This window comes from Panthera uncia, chromosome F1 (genome assembly GCF_023721935.1).
Source record: "Panthera uncia isolate 11264 chromosome F1, Puncia_PCG_1.0, whole genome shotgun sequence".
Lineage (NCBI taxonomy): Eukaryota > Metazoa > Chordata > Mammalia > Carnivora > Felidae > Panthera > Panthera uncia.
Window position 1 is genome coordinate 38,082,529 of NC_064813.1, and position 10,927 is coordinate 38,093,455.

A 10,927-nucleotide genomic window follows, 5' to 3' on the forward strand; every position below is an offset into this window, starting at 1 on the left:
AAGGGTGTTCTAGGCCCAGAGCAGCATGTGCAGAACCTGCCTGGTCTAGCAGGAGACCTTAAGGCTAAGGTGCAGCTGAGGGCAGGGGCCACGGAGTGGGGAGGGAAGCTACACAAAGACAAAGAAAGGGATTGTATGCTGTGTGAGGAGTTTAGATTTTAAAACATGCACAAGGAGCCAACGGTGGTTTTAATGCAGCAGTTACAAGACAGAATTTGTATTTTATTTTATTTTTTAATGTTTTTTTCACTTTTGAGAGAGAGAGAGAGAGAAAGAGACAGAGCGTGAGCGGGGGAGGGGCAGAGAGAGAGGGAGACACAGAATCTGAAGCAGGCTCCAGGCTCTGAGCTGTCAGTACAGAGCCCGACGAGGGGCTCGAACCCACAGACCGGGAGACCATGACCTGAGTCAAAGTTGGATGCTTCAGCGACTGAGCCACCCAGGTAGCCCCTGAATTTGTATTTTAGAAAGCCAGTGTTTGCCACGGGGTGGAGAAGGAGCTGTACACAAGCACACAAGGAAGGCTGGTGGGACATGCCAGGACATATCCAGTCCAAACTAACACAAGGATCCTGAGGTTAAAGGAGGGACTTCTTTGGACAAATTTCTCAGGTTGAGGGTGCAAGCTTTGGGGTCTGGTGGCTGAAAACTGGCTTCAGACCTCTGTCTGTGACTCACAGGCAAGTTTTGGGCAGCCACTTAGGTGGCTGGCTACAGGCTGAGGGGAAGAGGGGAGAGTACGGGAGCCTCCAAGGTCTCTAAGTGGGCGGGTGAAGGCACATGTCATGAACCAGGCTGGGGACACAGAAGAAAGACCTGTGTCTGAAGGAAAAGGCAGTGTGTTTGGTTTTGAACATGTAGAGTTTGGGATGCCTACAGGATTTTCTTTCCAATAGGTAGTTGGAGACACAGATTTAAAAAATGGTCAGAACCAGAAGAGCAGATTCGTGAGTCATTTGGGAGCACATTTGAAGCCCTGGAAATGGAATTTCGGGGAATGCTAATTCATAGGGCATACTGATGGAAACCAGAGTAGCAATTGTTTTGTTCAAAATGGAACCTGTAGTTCAGGTTTATCCGAAACACATACAACAAATACACACTGAGCACCAACTGCATGCCGGGCACTGCCCTGGAGCCTACGATTTGAACAAGCAGACCAAGCCACCAAGAGCTGACACTGTCACTGGGGAGTAAGGCCATCCACGCACTGTGGGAAGACCACTCAGAGGGAAGTAGACAGAGGGCAGAGATGTTGAGCGCCTGTGGGAGGCCCATGCTAGCTCCAGGGGTCAGGAGGCTCCTTCTAAGCCCTTTATGGGCATTATCCCATTAATCCTTACAAAAACCCAATAAGGTAATATGGTTATTATCTTCACCTTAAAAATAAGGAAACCAACCTATAGAGATGTTAAGTAACTTGCCCCTAGTTACTTGCTAGGTAACAAGGGAAGAACAAGACAGGGATTTTACTAGCTTACAGCTAGTAAGCTTTTCGAGAAGCCCTTGACCCAAACAATCTAGCTCCAGACAGAGTTCATGCTCTTCCCTCCTCCATGAATTGCCTCTCGCCGTCTGATAAATGCTCAGAGAAAATGAGACTTAAAGAAGGAAGAAGAGATTAACAGCACATCACAGTGGTTAAGAGCACAGTGGTTCAGGTTGTATCTGGAAATAGCAAGCGGTTGGTGTCTGCTATATTCTTATTTAAAGCATGGCAGCTTCACAAAGAAGTGGTCAGAAGCCTCAAATTCAAATGTGAGCTCACTATTTGCTAATTCTGTAACCTGGGAACAGAAAATGACCTCTATGAACCTGTTTTTTTTTTTTTTTTTCCATCTAGAAAATAAATCTAACTCACAACTCAAAGATTATCCTGAAGATAAAGGGATATAACCACATGAAACACATATCAGTCTCGAGCACACAACGTTGCCCTCAACAGCTGGTGGAGCTGGAGAAAGGTCCCCGTTGCAGATAACACACCATCGCTTCCGCATAAAAAGCTGAAGCTCAGCGTGGACACAGCATCTAAACCAAGATTGTTGGGGAACCTGGCTGTTTCAGTGCATGGAGCATGCAATCTTTAATCTCAGGGTCATGAGTTTGAGTCCCATGAGATTACTTAAAAAAAAAAAAAAGTAAACAGGGGCGCCAGGGTGGCTCAGTCGGTTAAGTGTCCGACTTCGGCTCAGGTCATGATCTTGCAGTTCGTGGGTTTGAACCCCTTGTTGGGTTCTGCGCTGACAGCTAACATCCTGGAGCCTGCTTCAGATTCTGTGTCTTTCTCTCTCTGCTCCTGCCTTGCTCATGCTCTGTCTCTCTCTCTCTCTCTCTCTCAAAAATAAATAAACATTAAAAAGAAAACAAACAAACAAACTACTACGGTTAAAAAAAAAAGTAAACAAACCAAGATTGTTAATGATTATTAATTGTTAATAGCAATGAATAACTGATATTCTGACAAAAAAAAAACCAAAACCTAGGTGGGATAAAAATGTCACTTTGGGAACTCCAACTGGTCTTAACAGTTATTAAAGAAAAGTAAATTAATTTTATGAGCCACTGTGAAAATTAGCTTAGGTACACTAAAGGGAAGTTTATTTCACTGAAACTCAGGCCCTTCCAAAGTGACTCAATCAGAAAGGACAGGCTTCGTCTGCATTGTACCTTTTCTCCCTCTACTTTCCTCATTCTAAGATAAGAATATTGGCCAGGTGCCTGGCTGACTCAGTCAGTAGAGCCTGAGACTCTTCATCTTGGGATTGTAAGTTTGGGCCCCACATTGGGTATAGAGATTATTTAAAAATATAAAACCTAAAAAAATAAAGTAAAATAAAATATTGCCCCTACAAGGTAGAAACAAAATTTCAAAATGAAAGCAAATTAGCTCTTGGGAAGAACAGACACCAAGATCCCAAAGTGCCACATAAAGTTCCATAAGAGGGACCTCCACTGTGCCATGGGGGTCCAGGAAGATGGCTCTCAGCTGGCAGGCTCAGGCATGGGTATAAAAAGAGCATTTGATCATGGCTTTGAAGGACAACCTACAGGGGGCACCTGGGTGACTCAGTCGGTTAAGTCTGACTCTTGATTTCAGCTCAGGTCATGATCTCTCGGTTTGTGAGATCAAGTCCTGTGTGGGGCTCTGCGCTGACAGCACAGAGCCTTCTTGGGATTCTCTCTCTCCCTCTCTCTCTCTCTGCCCCTCCCCTGCTCACACTGGCTCCCTTTCTCTGTCTCTCTCTCAAAAATAAGTAAATAAGTAAACTTAAAAAAAAAAGAACAAAGAAAGAAAGGAAGGAAGGATAAACTACAGTGGCCCCTGGCTGGCTCAGTTGGTAGAACATGAGCCTCTCGATCTTAGGGTTGTGAGTTCCAGCCCCAGGTGGGGGGTAGAGTTTACTTTAAAAGTAAATAAATATATATCTAAAGGACCAACTACAGTTGAAGAGAACACCAGCAAGGTGCCTCCTCTGGCATCAACCACTCCCCTAGTCCTGACCACCCAGCCACAGAGGCGGCTCTGTTCTTCAGTGCACCCGGGCCATCCCTGCCTAGAAGCAGCTCCAGGTGAGCAACATGCCTGGGCTGTGAGTGAGCTTCATATGGCTCGTCTCAGGAGGAGTATCACCTCCTCTGCAAAGCCTTCCCTGAGCACCTGCCCTTCTAAGGCTCCCACGCCGATATGCCCACGTACCCTGGACTCCCCGCCCCAGCCCCTTGCCCAACACACCCAACTCCACACAAAGTCACATGAACATTCCATTTCGCTTTCTTTATAGTACTTACAACTATGAAAAATGATCTTGTTTGTTTGTTTTTACTGGTTTCTTTCTGCCCCTCCCATCCTCTGCTAGAAACCGTAAGCTCCGTGCACGCCTAGGTATTGCCTTTCTGGTTCACCCTTACATTCTCCGCACCTGGCAGGAACTAAAGAACTCACTAAATATTTATTGAATCAATAAAGTAACACAGAAGAGTGTGATCAAGTTGCAGAGGCAGAAAAACAAGAGCTGCATTTGAGAAAATGGTGAGTAGCTCATTTTGGTGCAGCCAGGCACGTACAGAGGAGGCTACGCGGGCTGCTTGCAGAGCGTCTGGCTGGGGCCGCCGAGGTTTGGATTGAGCAGATAGTGGAGAGCCTCTGAAGTGTCTGGCCCGGAGAACCTCTGAACAGATCGGTCCTTAGGGAAGGACTGCAAATATAATGAACTGGAAGGAAGCTAGAAAACCGGAGAGAAAACCATTTGTTACCACTAAAATTGGCAAAAATTAAGAAGCCCGATAGGGACGTAATGTACAGCTTAGTGACGATAGTTAACCATACCGTATTGCATATTTGAAAGTTGCTTAAGAGATCTTAAGAGCCTTTATCACAAGAAAAAAAATTGTTTTTAAATAAATTTTAAAGCAAGCAAGTCTAACAAGTGTTGAGAGTATTTAGGGAACGGTTTCAAACAGTTGAAAATCAATTTGGTGATATCTCTTGAAAGTGATATTTGGCATATTTAAAATGTAGTGATTCTACATGCTGGTATCCAGCCTAAAAAACTAACACCTGTATCTGGTGAAAATAATATAAGCATTGTTTATGTTCGCTAACATTGTAAAACAATCCATATCTCCCTAATAGTCTGTGTTGTGTATGAATAAATAAGCAAATTAAAGAACTATCCTGTAAAAAAATAAAATAAAATAAAATAAAATTTTAATATAAAAAGATCCCATATCCACTAATGGACTGATTAATAAAATATAGTATTATTCATACCATGATATACCAGGAAATTATAAATAATTTATATCTGGTATATTTATATATAAATATAAATATAACTATATATGGATAGATATATGTATATATGGATGCATGGATAGATATCATAAAACATTCAGTGAAAGTAAGCAAATCATAGAAAAATAAGTACACATGGAACCATTCATATGTATTTAAAATCATAAAACAATACTACATATTAATTATGGGTGCCATAAACATATAGAAAATACATATTTTTTACACGTTTATTTTTGAGAGAGAAAGAAAGAGCATGCATGAGTGGAGGTGGGGCAGAGAGAGCAGGGAACAGTGGATTTGAAGCGGGCTCTGTGCTGACAGCAGTGAGCCCGATGTGGGGCTTGAACTCATGAACTGTGAGATCATGACCTGAGCCAAAGTCGGATGCTCAACTGACTGAGCCACCCAGGAGCCCCCATATATAAAATATTTTTAAAGCACATATCAAACTAAACAGGGGTTCTATGAGGTGAGGACAGAAGGAAGAAATGGAAGTCGAATTAGTATTCAAAGGAAACTTGACCTTATCTCCAATGTTTTATGTCATTAAAAAATTGAAACAGATATGACAAAAATAACAACAGCTGTTAATTTGGGGTGATGAGAATATAGTCCATCACTTGGAATCAGAAAAGGGATGCTAGACACTGATGGAAAGCCTGAAGGGATCTCAGGACTGGGTAGATTGGTAGAGGGTCTAAACAAGTCTGAAAGGATGGAAAGTTCAAATTTATAATTTTTTTTTCTTTTAATTATGAGAGGCACCATTAAGAAAACTAACAAACATTGGGTTCCATTTTTGAAAGGTTTGCTGTGTTAAGGAGGCCTCGACTTGATGTCCAGCAAGAAGACAGAATTCAAAACCCAAGCTGGTGCTTAATAGTGGTCCTGGGAAAGTGAGGAAAAAAATGGGTGCCTCAATTTCCCTCAAAACAAACAAACAAACAAATAACTTTTTTAGGGTCTCTGGAGGATTCACTCTGTACTTTTGGTCTCTAGAGGATTCACTCTGTACTTTTGGTTTGTTTACAACACATACAGAAACCCATACTCAGTGCCTTCCACTCAATGAATAAACATTAGTTTCCCTCTTTGAAAGTCAGGTTACTAAATTTAAATACACGTTTCTAGAAGGACTGGGGGGGATCTGATCCCTGACAAGCAATTAACCATTCCAGTAAGGCAACTTGTTAACAGTTTCCTTTCAGTAAGCAACATAGATTAACAGAGCAAACAAGGACCCAAATTCACAATGTTCAAACATAAAACTGTATTTTGAAGTCAAACTCCCTATTCTTACATAAAGATTATCAACTTCTAATTTTCAAAAGAATCCACTTACCCTTATAGTGGTGCCTGACTGGCTCAGTCAGTACAGCATGTGGCTCTTGATCTTGGGGTTGTAAGTTCAAGCCCCATGTTGGTATAGAGATTACTTAAAAAAAAAAAAAAAAAAAAAAAGGAATGCATTTGCCTTTATTATGTATGTATACATATTATATATGTATACATATTATATATGTACCTCCTCTAATATTTCATAATTACATGTTTGTTTAGTGCCATCCTATCCTTTTATAATGTGTTTTGCAACCTCTGAAAAAGTCAATAGTCTGGGGCCCCTGGCTGGCTCAGTTGGTAGGTAGTTGCAGTCATGCAACTCTTGATCTCAGGGTTGTAAGTTCGAGCCACGTTGGGTGTAGAGATAACTTAAAAATAAAATCTTAAAAAAAAAAAGTCAATAGTCTTAGCTCTTCCCTAAAGAAGGAAACACAAGACAGTGGGTGACTAGTCAGGGTGACTCACGGACAGTGTCAATAACTGGAACTCAGAACCCAGGGAGCCTGGCATCCTCCGTTCCTAAAACCGCAAGGCTTCTGCTAACCCCAGCAGAATTTACTTCTTCACTTCGCTTCTTTGAGGACCTGGGAACCAGAATATCAGTTTCCAAAGTTTTCTCCTTCAAAAGTAGTCAGCAGTCAAAAATAAAGGTTGGCCTGCAAGTTGTAGCCTTTAAAATTGTTTGAGTATCTGAATATAAGATTCCATTTTCTAACCTCTGCTTTTTAATAAGGCATAGCTAACCTCCACGGTACCACCTAACAATCTCCGAAACTAACGTAACTTTGCTGGTGAGCTTTTTGAGGAATCCTCTTTTCAGACCGGGTTACATACAGATCAACTGGTACTGTTTAAACGATTTGCTGTTTGTGTTTGTTCGAGTTAGTGCTATCTTGGACACACTCAGCTCCTAACAGCCACAGGGCTGGTATGCTGAAACTGACCTTATAAAGCCAACAGTTAGTGACTCTGTATACAAGGATTTAAGAGATTATTTTACCCGAATAAAGTTGCTATGTAGCCATCCGGAGTGTATGGCGTTTCTTTCCATTAACACACTAAAGATTTTGTAAGCACTTGAAATTAAATGGCTTAAAAAAAAAAAAACTAATATACTAAAATGTAGGTTTACTGACAAAATCAGATATTTTCAGTGAAAAAGCCAACCTGACTGTGGTTTCTGATTGTGCTTTCCTCCTGGGACTTTAAAACGCCTTCACAAATATTTTTTTCACCATCACATATTTCTCATTCCAATTTTATATGTTTTTAAAAAAAGGAACTTAATCACTTATTCAAAGTCACACAGCCAGTTCAGAGCAGAAGTCAAATAAGAGCCCGAATTTAATATAGAAAACTAAGAATCTGATATTGTGTGTCCTTTTCACTAGGCTGTATTGCCCCCTTATTTTATTTTCCTAAAAAAAAAATAATTGTTTACATATCAGTTAAAGTGGTCACATTGAAAAGCTAGCATTAATTATCAGCAGGTCCTTTCTTGAAACTACAAACACAATCAAATTTGTGCTCAAAAATAAGCTATAAATATAATGTTGTATCTTATCATTTCATCTATAAGTTGAAGCCTTCATCATATTCATTAATTAAGATGTCATAAATCTTTTCTATCCTATCGCTTAAATGTTCTTAAACTAGCATACAAAACACCAAAACGCACATCAGCCACACAACACACACAAATCCATCACTCAGTCTCGGTCCATTAGTCTTGCCAAGGTCAGTATCGAGTATTCCTGAAATTTTCACTTGTAGAATGAATGGATGTTTTGTAAGGATTATCTATTCAGGCAGAAAAAAAAAAAAGGAGGGGTGGGGGGGATGAAAACAAGAAACAATTAGCTATTCAACTGGTACTGAGCAAATTCCAAGTATGAAATCCTTTGTTTGTTTTTATTTTGTTTTTGTTTTTCTTACCTACCGGAGGACTCCAATTCACGAAAAGGAATACATCTTGTGAGATTTTTCTAGAGCTTTCCACAGACCTCTGTGGAGACCCTCCTTGTCAGTTTTGGCTCTATTTTGGCAGCCCGGGACTGGAATTTAGAGCTGTCTATTTGCATTTCAACACCCTTCTTTTGTTTTCTGTCCTTCCAGAGCTCAGCCAGTTCAAATAGCAGGTAAGGTAGTTAGATCATTCCAATGACCCTAGAAAACTCAAAGGAGAAAACTTGTCCAAACAATGCGGTTATTTTGGCTAAAAACTACCACTTACTTCATTTAGCCAAGCCTACAAAGCCCAAGCTAGACCATCGTGTTAAAAATTTACCTTAGATTGTTCTTAATACTCTCACAGCCCGAGAGAGAGGTTAGAGTGATTGGTGAGGAGGAGGAGGGGAAAGGAGGGGGCAGTTTTGCCTTCTGGAATCTCTCCTGAATAAATATCAACAAAATGTTGAAATGGTCATAGGAATTTACAGGTCACAATATTGCATTCGATTCTGAGAGCAACAGCCTCTATCACTTCTGCTGAAGGAGCTCTCCTATGAGGCACTAACACAATTAAAAGAGAAAAATGCGGGGTGTCTGGCTTAGCTGGTAGAACATGTCACTCCCTGTCTCAGGGTGGCGAGTTCAGGCTCCATGTTGGGCATAGAGATTACTTAAAATAAATTTATATATTTTTTAATGTTTGTTTATTTTTGAGAGACAGAGAGAGAGCAAGAGAGGGAGAGGCAGAGAGAAAGGGAGAGAGTGAATCTGAAGCAGGCTCCACACTGTCAGGGCAAAGCCCTACGTGGGGCTCAAATTCATGAACCGTAAGATCATGACCTGAGCCAAAGTCAGACATTTGGTCGACTGAGCCACCAGGCGACACAAAATAAAATAAAATAAAATAAAATAAAATAAAATAAAAAGAGAGAGAGAGATACAGAGAAAGAGGGAGAAATGCTTGTTAGGTGGAGAGCATTGGAGAGAGTAGGGCCTGAAGGACACCTAGGTCCAGATGCAGCTGGTATAGAATTCCTGTCACACAGGCTCAGGTGACCACATGGCCAACATTCTGTCACGTGACCCAGAAGACAGCTTTCCAAGAGTTTAATATTCCAAGAAGCAGCAGATAAATATTTGCAAAGTTGCATATTTTTTTAATGTTTATTTATTTTGAGAAACAGAAAAAGAGCATAAGCAGGGTAAGGGCAGAGAGAGAAGGAGAGAATCCCAAGCCAGCTCTGTGCTATCAGATCCTGCGCGATCCCATGAACCCTGAGATCATGACCTGAGCCAAAATCAAGACTCGGCTGCTTAACTGACTGAGCCACCCAGGCTTATTTTTTTTATTTTTATTTTTTACATTTATTTATTTTTGATAGAGATGCATCTAAAAAAATTTTTTTTTTACATTTATTTATTTTTGATAGAGACAGAGCATGAGCAGGGAAGGGGCAGAGAGAGAAGGAGACACAGAATCAGAAGCAGGCTCCAGGCTCTGAGCTGGCAGCACGGAGCCCGACGCGGGGCTCGAACTCACTAGATCATGACCTGAGCCAAAGTCGGATGCTTAACCGACTGAGCCACCCAAGCACCCCAAGTTGCATATTTTTAATAGGCAAATCCCCCAGGGTCCATCTTGAAGGTCAGTGTTTGGAAAAAGACTGTAATTATAATGAGGCCATACAGTCACAGATGAGAGATGGAAGGGACCATGAAGTTCATTTCCTCAAGGTCCATGGTTACACAGCCTATTTGCTATGGGCCTGGAACTGCAGGGTAGGCCCCACAGCCATGCTCTTGGGCTTTTGGTTTCCAAACCCGCCTACATGCAATCCACAGTGAGATCAGATTATGTGGAATCCCGGGACATCGCAAGTCAGCCCAGAATGAAGATACAGCTGCATAGATTCCAAAGGCTGGAACTTGTTGTCACCTGAAACATCCATCTGAGAAATTGCTGACTCCCAGGCACCCCTCGATGTGCATCTCTCCTTCTAACTTGCATGGTCTACAGCTGCAACTGTTCTTAGAACTATTAGTGCCTCCACTGGGTGGCTCAGTTGATTAAGCATCCGACTCTCTGTTTGGGTTCAGGTCATGATCTCACAGTTCATGTGTTCCAACCCCACATCGGGATCTGCGTTTACAGTACGGAACCTGCTTGGGATTCTCTTTCTCTGTTCCTTCCCTATTTGTGCTCTCTCTCTCTCAAAATAAATAAACTTTAGAAATAAAAAAAAGAAACAAAGAAAATGTGCTGATCCCTCTACTTCCTCCCAATTCATCAGCCCTCTGCTTTTTTCACTCTCCTCTTTATCAAGTTTGATTCCATGTTATAATATCCTTGTCACAAATCCATCCAGGAAAACATCAGCCCTGAATGAACCCACTCATCTCTTTCCCCCTTGCTTGTATACAAGCAGGCATATTCTGCTGGAGAGAATCAAAAGAGTAGATGGTTTCATAATCCCCAACTTCAAATGGGCCCTTTCCAATAACTACTTGGAATCTTCTCCACCATTCTTACAGTTTCGGCACACCTATCTCTCCCTTTACCTCTCCATCTTTTAGTACTCAGATGAGGGCGCTCTAGACCTCTTTCTTCCAGCCGCAGCCCTGCTCTCTCTCCCAGTTCATGATGAATGGGACTCTTCCTCTGTGTGTTCAATCCTTCCACCTGTGCTTTATGTTCTCTCCCGTCATCTTCAGCCACAACACTTTTATCACTTTCTTCTCAAATCACACATCAATTCTATCAGAAAAGCCTACCGATTCTGCCTTCAAACTATATTGAAAATCCAACCATTTCTCATGATCACCACTGCAACCAGC

The 10,927-nt window shown here is 41.5% G+C and overlaps 1 long non-coding RNA gene across 1 annotated transcript; it reads right to left on the minus strand.

Annotated features, from left to right (window-relative positions):
- Window positions 1–3,828: 3,828 nt before the first annotated feature.
- On the minus strand, window positions 3,829–8,763 carry LOC125925927 (uncharacterized). Its single transcript, XR_007458940.1, has 3 exons — window positions 6,608–8,763; window positions 6,144–6,236; window positions 3,829–4,226 (listed from the first exon to the last, which is right to left on the minus strand). It is a non-coding gene; the product is annotated as an uncharacterized LOC125925927 (long non-coding RNA).
- Between the last annotated feature and the right edge of the window lie 2,164 nt (window positions 8,764–10,927).